The sequence below is a fragment of the Sinocyclocheilus grahami genome, unplaced genomic scaffold (assembly GCF_001515645.1).
Source record: "Sinocyclocheilus grahami isolate Dianchi unplaced genomic scaffold, SAMN03320097.WGS_v1.1 scaffold560.1, whole genome shotgun sequence".
NCBI classification, from domain to species: Eukaryota; Metazoa; Chordata; class Actinopteri; order Cypriniformes; family Cyprinidae; genus Sinocyclocheilus; species Sinocyclocheilus grahami.
The window spans coordinates 328051-334557 of NW_015505739.1; the positions used below are offsets into that span (position 1 = coordinate 328051).

A 6507-nucleotide genomic window follows, 5' to 3' on the forward strand; every position below is an offset into this window, starting at 1 on the left:
GCCCCTTTTTACAATATGTAATATAAGTCTCTGGTGTCCCCAGAATGTGTCTGTGAAGTTTCAGCTCAAAATACTCCACAGATCATTTATTATATCATTTTGAAAATGCCTATTTGGAGTGGAAGCAGAAACAAGCTGTTTTTCGTGCTTGTCACTTTAAATGCAAATGAGCTGCTGCTCCCCGCCCCCTTTTCCAGAATAGCGCTGAACCATTAGAGCTCGGACCTGCTAAAAACATCTGTTTTGGTTCTGATTATGACGTGATGTGACATGTGGCCAAGTATGGTGACCCATACTTGGAATTAGTGCTCTGCATTTATCCCATCCAAAGTGCACACACACACACAGCAGTGAACACACACCCGGAGCAGTGGGCAGCCATTTATGCTGCGGCACCCGGGGAGCAGTTGGGGGTTCGGTGCCTTGCTCAAGGGCACCTCAGTCGTGGTATTGAAGGTGGAAGAGAGTGCTGTACATTCACTCCCCCCACCTACAATCCCTGCTGGTACGAGACTCGAACCCGCAACCTTTGGGTTACGAGTCCGACTCTCTAACCATTAGGCCACGACTTCCCCATCATGTTTATCGCGCTGAAATCATGCGTTTTAAACCATATGAGTTCAAACTTCTGATATACGGTTTTCTGAGTGCACACATCCGAAGCACACGGACAGAAAGCGGCTGTCACAGCATGTGAGTACTAAACTAAGTTCTCATTCACACACAAGTTTACGTTAAAAACACACATGAGTTACAAAAAAGTCGGTTATGTCTGTGAAGGTACACAGCTGGGAAATAAATTGCATGTTTATTTTAGATCTGTTTGGCAGCAGCAATAAATCAATAAATCCACTGCTCTAGTCTCCTCTGAGGCTGGGACTCTAAATAGTGTTCTGCAGCCAAAGACAGAACAGTTAGCATGTTTTGCTCAAACCTTCACCATGGCATTAGAGCTGGTACACCGTTGTCGCTTGCGAAATCAAATGACGGCGCTGTGGGTGGAAACTTACAGATTAAGGGGCGGTAATATTATAATGAGATCCCTTTGCCACGTCACCAAGGGAGTGAAATCAGACCGCTCGTTTTCTCAGACACTTTCAGAAAAAGGCTTACCAAAACAAAGTTACTGGGTTAATATTTTACACGTTTCCTTGGTTGGTAGATGCACTGGGGACCTGATTAAAGCACTTAAAACCTGGAAAAGTCAGATTTTCATGATATGTCCCCTTTAAGCAATTGTATTTAGCTCTGCAAGAACACTATATTGATCAATCAGCATTGAGGATCGAAACAATATGTTTTAGAACTGGAAATAAAGACCTGATTTTTCTCACACCATATGCTACTATAAACATAACACTTAGAACTGCTAAATTATGAAATGTTTCTGAGGTCATGTCAGCCGTTTACTCGCTGACCTAACAGCACATAGTTTAATTTTAGGAGAGTTTCATTGATTTTTCTATACAAAAATGTGTTATTTAAATTGTCCTTTATGTGTGGGGCTGCTCTTCTAGGATGAACTTCTGATAATGTAACATGTATCTACGTTTGTAATTACTGTAGTGGATTTTTTGGTCACACTTTATTTTACAGTGTCCTTGATACAAGTGTAACTGTACATTTAAGTACTGAGTACTATTAATTAACAACATGTGCTTACTATAGGATTAGGGCTTTTTAGAGTTAGTTGCAAGCAGTTATGCATTATTTACTGTTATTATACTACAGTAAGTGCACATAACATGACAGTTTTCTCTATGTAAACAGTCCGTTTCTAGTATCCACACGTGTCATGCGAAAATGACCAGATTTACATTGTCATCACAGCAGTTAAAAATGAATATAATGTTGCTAAATATGGTTAGTAACCATTTTTTACCATTTTAAGTTTTATGTTAACACATATAATGTATATGTTTTATGGTTATACTTTTGAAACTGTGTGAATTTTAAAGTTTTTTCCAACACCAAGTCTTGCCCCAAACAGGCTTTCATTGTAAATTAGACTGCCTAGTAGCGACCATGGTGGTGTAGTTCGTTTATAGCCTAAGTTTAGCTTTTAAGTTCTTGCGCTTTTATTTAGGCATCAAAATTCATAAAAGTTATATTATTTTGTGAAGATTATCTTGGCTTTTTGTACAGGGAACGTCTGATGGACGACATAGGGGGTTCACTTGGGAGTCCCAATCCTCTCCGACTTTAAGAGAAAACACCAATGAAATTTGTCTAGTAGATTTTGCATACCTGAGCCCTTTCCCGTGCATACGGGTATAAATAGGCAACAGGTGCATCCTCTCTTCTTGTTTTATGCTGAGGAGCCGAGAACTTGTCCCTGGCAACCAGCGAACCAGGGATTCGAGGTTGTGGCATGGGGACATAACGTTTCCGTCCCCTCCATCATGGAACGAGGGTTACGTACGTAACTGAGACATTCCCTATCTGTCGGTCACTACGAGTTATATCGTGATGACATAGGGGGTCCATAGAAAGCGCCACAACCTGAACCCCGTCACAACCCTGTAGCGCTGCAAATGTTGAAAAGCAGCCGCATGTTAGACAAATGCTACGCAAAGGTCGTAACCTCCCCAATGCCCCAGCGCAAATTTGCTGACCTTGGCACCTGCAGGGAGATAGCCAAGCTGCTGTTCCTATGACAGAAATGTTTTCTTAAGAGAAGGGATTTCGACCTTTATGAAAGATGCTTCAACGCCTTTCCTGTTTGTGGTTTACACACAAACCGCCGACCGGGGAACTTACTGGAGGAGGAAAAGGCACTCACATCTTCAGGTGAGGGGGAATGGCGCAGCAAGCGTGACCCCGGCCGGCTCTTCCCGCCACTTACCTGTTACACAACATACGGGAAGAAACCGGCTCAACACGGAGACTGTAAAAACTCACGAAGCTGTTCGGTGTAACCCAGCCCTACAGATGTCTACCAAAGAGGTGTCTGGGATTGGTAGGCCAAGGCGATGGCATCCACTATCCACTGGGCCAACCTCTGCTTGGAGAGAACCTTCCCTTTCTGCTGACCTCCATAGCAGACAAAGAGCAGCTCAGAGCTTCTGAAGCTCCGGGTGCGGTCCATGTATATGCGCTACGCTCTTACGGGACACAGCAACGCCACGGCTGGATCTGCCTCCTCCAAGGGCAGTGCTTGCAGGTTCACCACCTGATCACGAAAGGGCGTGGTGGGAACCTTGGGCACGTATCCAGGCTGGGGTCTCAAGACAACGTGAGAGTAGGCCGGCCCGAACACAAGGTACTCTTCGCTCACCGAAAATGCTTGGAGGTCCCCAACCCTCTTGATGGTCAGGCGGTCAAGAGCGCTGTCTTAGCAGACAGGAACTTAAGCTCAACTGAGTCCAGCGGCTCAAAGGGATCCCTCTTAAGGCCAGCCGGGACAGTAGAGAGGACTCCCAGGATGGCACCAGTGGTGGCCTAGGAGGATTTAACCTTCTGGCACCCCTCAGGAACCTGACGCTGAGATCATACTTTCCCAGGGACCGGCCGTCCACTGCATCGTGATGTCCTGTGATAGGCTTGCCTCGTCGAGGGAGCTCTAGCCTGAGTGATCGTGTTTCGATCACTTAAGTCTGCCACGTCCCGTCCAGGAGCCACACGTGGAGGTCCCAGAGATCTGGACGCAGGTGCCATATGGTGCCGAGCCCCTGAGAAAGGAGGTCCTTCCTCTAAGGGATGCGCCAGAGAGGGGCTGTCGCGAGGACCATGAGTTCCGAAAACCAGGTTCGTGTGGGCCAGTACGGCACAACCAGCAAGACCTCTTCCTCGTCCTCCCTGACCTTGCTCAGTGTCTGTGCGAGAAGGCTCACTGGGGGAAACGCATACTTGCGTAGAGCCCGAGGCCAGTTGTCTGCCAGTGCGTCCGTGCCTCGTGCATCGGTCAGGGAGTAATACAGCTGGCAGTGGGAGGACTCGCGGGTAGCAAACAGGTCTACCTGGGCTTCCCCAAATCTACTCCAGATCAGCCAGACTGTCTTGGGATGGAGTCGCCATTCCCCGAGGAATGCGAGTTGTCGTGAGAGTACGTTGGATGCACAATTGAGCTCCCCCGGAATGTGGATGGCGTGCAGCGGCTTGAGCCACGTCTGACTCCAGAGGAGGAGATGACGGGCGAGCTGTGACATGCGACGTGAACATAGACATCCCTGCCGGTTGATGTACGACACGGCCGCAGTGTTGTCCATGCGAACCAACACGTGCTTGTCCTGTAGCAGTAGCCGGAACTGCCGTAAGGTAAGATGCACTGCCAACAGCTCTAGACAGTTGATGTGCCAAAGCAGTCGAGGCCCCCGTCCAGAGCCCCAAGGCTGCAAAACAAACACATATTAATAAAAGAAGGACTCTTCATATTTAATGGTATTTAATTATTTGTATATTTCATTCAATATGTTACACTTTCTAGAAAACTTTTGTTTTATAAAAGTTGTTATAATCACTGATCTATAATAGAGAATATATTATAGATCAGAAGTTAACCCACACTTTGACTGTGTTTACGTTGCATACACCGTTATGACCAGAGAGTTTCGCCATTGTTTCGGGCGCTTCGAAAGAGTGAATCATTTTGTGAAGCAATTGGTTCAAATGATTCGGACTTCCGAAGCTTCGTCACTATTCAATTCAGCTTGAGATGATGATATGATGATTGTTTTGTTTGGTAGCGTTGAATGATGCTGCAATGAACTGTAGGTCGGTTATAACAGTTTTTCTTTTGTAAAACCATAACAATAGCTGTACAGAGGAAGACTGCAATACACACTTAACAAACAACTTGTATTATTTTATATTTGCACATAAACCTGGTCACTTTCCTCCACTTCCATTTCAAACATCCATAAGGTGACATGAACTATCCATGTTTCAGTAATAATAAAGATGCCAAACATTTTGAATCATTGATATTTTATTATGTTTCTCCTCAGAAGGCCAGTCTGGTAGCTGAGCCCATCTACAGGAATTAGTGTTTTTCCTAACATCTCTTCTCGCACACATCTACCCACAGCACATACACTCCTTGGTAATCTATCACAAACTAGTTAATGTAATGCGTATGACCACCCTGTGTGACAATTACACATGATTATGGTGATCCACTCACATGAACATCTAGTGTGTTTTTTTTAAGTTACAGTTAGTGTGGCATGGACATCACAATTAGTTTGGCATGGCATCAGGGGAACTAGGAAAGCAGGATTTGAGCAGGCAGGAACCTGTGCACTTTAGACTGTCTCTATCTCTCCAGGCAGATCAGCAAGCACTAGTGACGTTCACAACGACAACTGCAAAACACCCACAAGTTACAGGCAATATCAGACAATAGAAGTCACAGGTCAGATGTGTGAACGATATGCTGACATTTCTCTGTTTACTTGCTCTGTTTCACTGGTAGAATTTGATCTCGGCTTCCACGCAGTCGAAGAACAGATCCTGGCCCTGTATCTGCCCCTTAAGCATGACCTCGATCTCCTCAAGACTCCAGGTATCTCATAGTCTCCTGTAGAGAGACTCCAGCTCCTGACACACACACAGGGTTGTTAAAGGAATATTGCAGATTCAGCGTAAGTTAAGCCCAGTGAGAGCAGTTGTAACATAATATTTGATGACTACACAAATAATTTCCAATTGTTCCTCCTTTTCAGCAAAAATATGGGTTACTGCCAGGCACTTACTGTTACGGGGCTGACGAGACATGAGACGTGCGGATCCAAGTGCAAAGCTTTATTATCAGACATGGTTAGAGACAGGCAGGGGTCAGATAGTGGCAACAGATATATAGAGGGCAAGACATAACAATATTCCTAGGGCTAGCGTGGGTCTACGAACGGCGAACAGAATTAACAGGGAAAGACTAGAGGGATAACTCCAAGTATAAGGCAAAGGCCCAGGCAGGGACAAACAGTATCTGAATAGGGCAAGACGAGAGGGGGAATACGAGGTGCACAGGCAAAGATCAGGATACGAGAAGACAGACAAGGCAAGACTAAGGTAAGGCTATGAAAACTAACGGGCTCCGTAGAGTTGCTATCGCTAGGACTATCTCTGGACCTTACACAGTTGAGAGGAAGCTAAGTGACACCAACTATGTCATCTGTACTCCCGATCGGAAGAAGAAAAGCAGGTTATGTCATGTGAACATGTTAAAGGTTTATGTTGCACGGAATGTGAATAAAACGAGTTCTGTTAAACCAGTGCCTGTGACTACTATAGTTTTGCCTCCAGTGTATTGCCCTGAGGAGGATGGATTAATGGAAAAAGATGTTCCAACTTCTTGTGGCCGCATGCAGAATTCTGCCATTGTGGCTAACTTGAAGACCTGTCTTTCCCATTTGTCTGCAAGTGAGTTTGAAGCCATCAGTAGTTTGATTGGGAAATATTCCAGCCTTTATGCCGATGTGCCGTCCCAAACTACTGTACTATGTCATGATATTGATGTAGGTGACAGTCCACCAATTAAGCAGCATCCTTACCGAGTGAATCCAAAGA

General features: G+C 45.3%; 1 long non-coding RNA gene across 1 annotated transcript in view; it reads right to left on the minus strand.

The window, feature by feature from the left end:
* Window positions 1–5149: 5149 nt before the first annotated feature.
* Window positions 5150–6507, minus strand: part of LOC107556217 (uncharacterized) — a 12237-nt gene continuing 10879 nt past the window's right edge. The window contains exons 2-3 of the long non-coding RNA XR_001605257.1: window positions 5380–5538; window positions 5150–5303 (exon numbers count right to left, since the gene is read on the minus strand). This is a non-coding gene — a long non-coding RNA (uncharacterized lncRNA). The remainder of the gene's footprint in view (window positions 5304–5379; window positions 5539–6507) is intronic.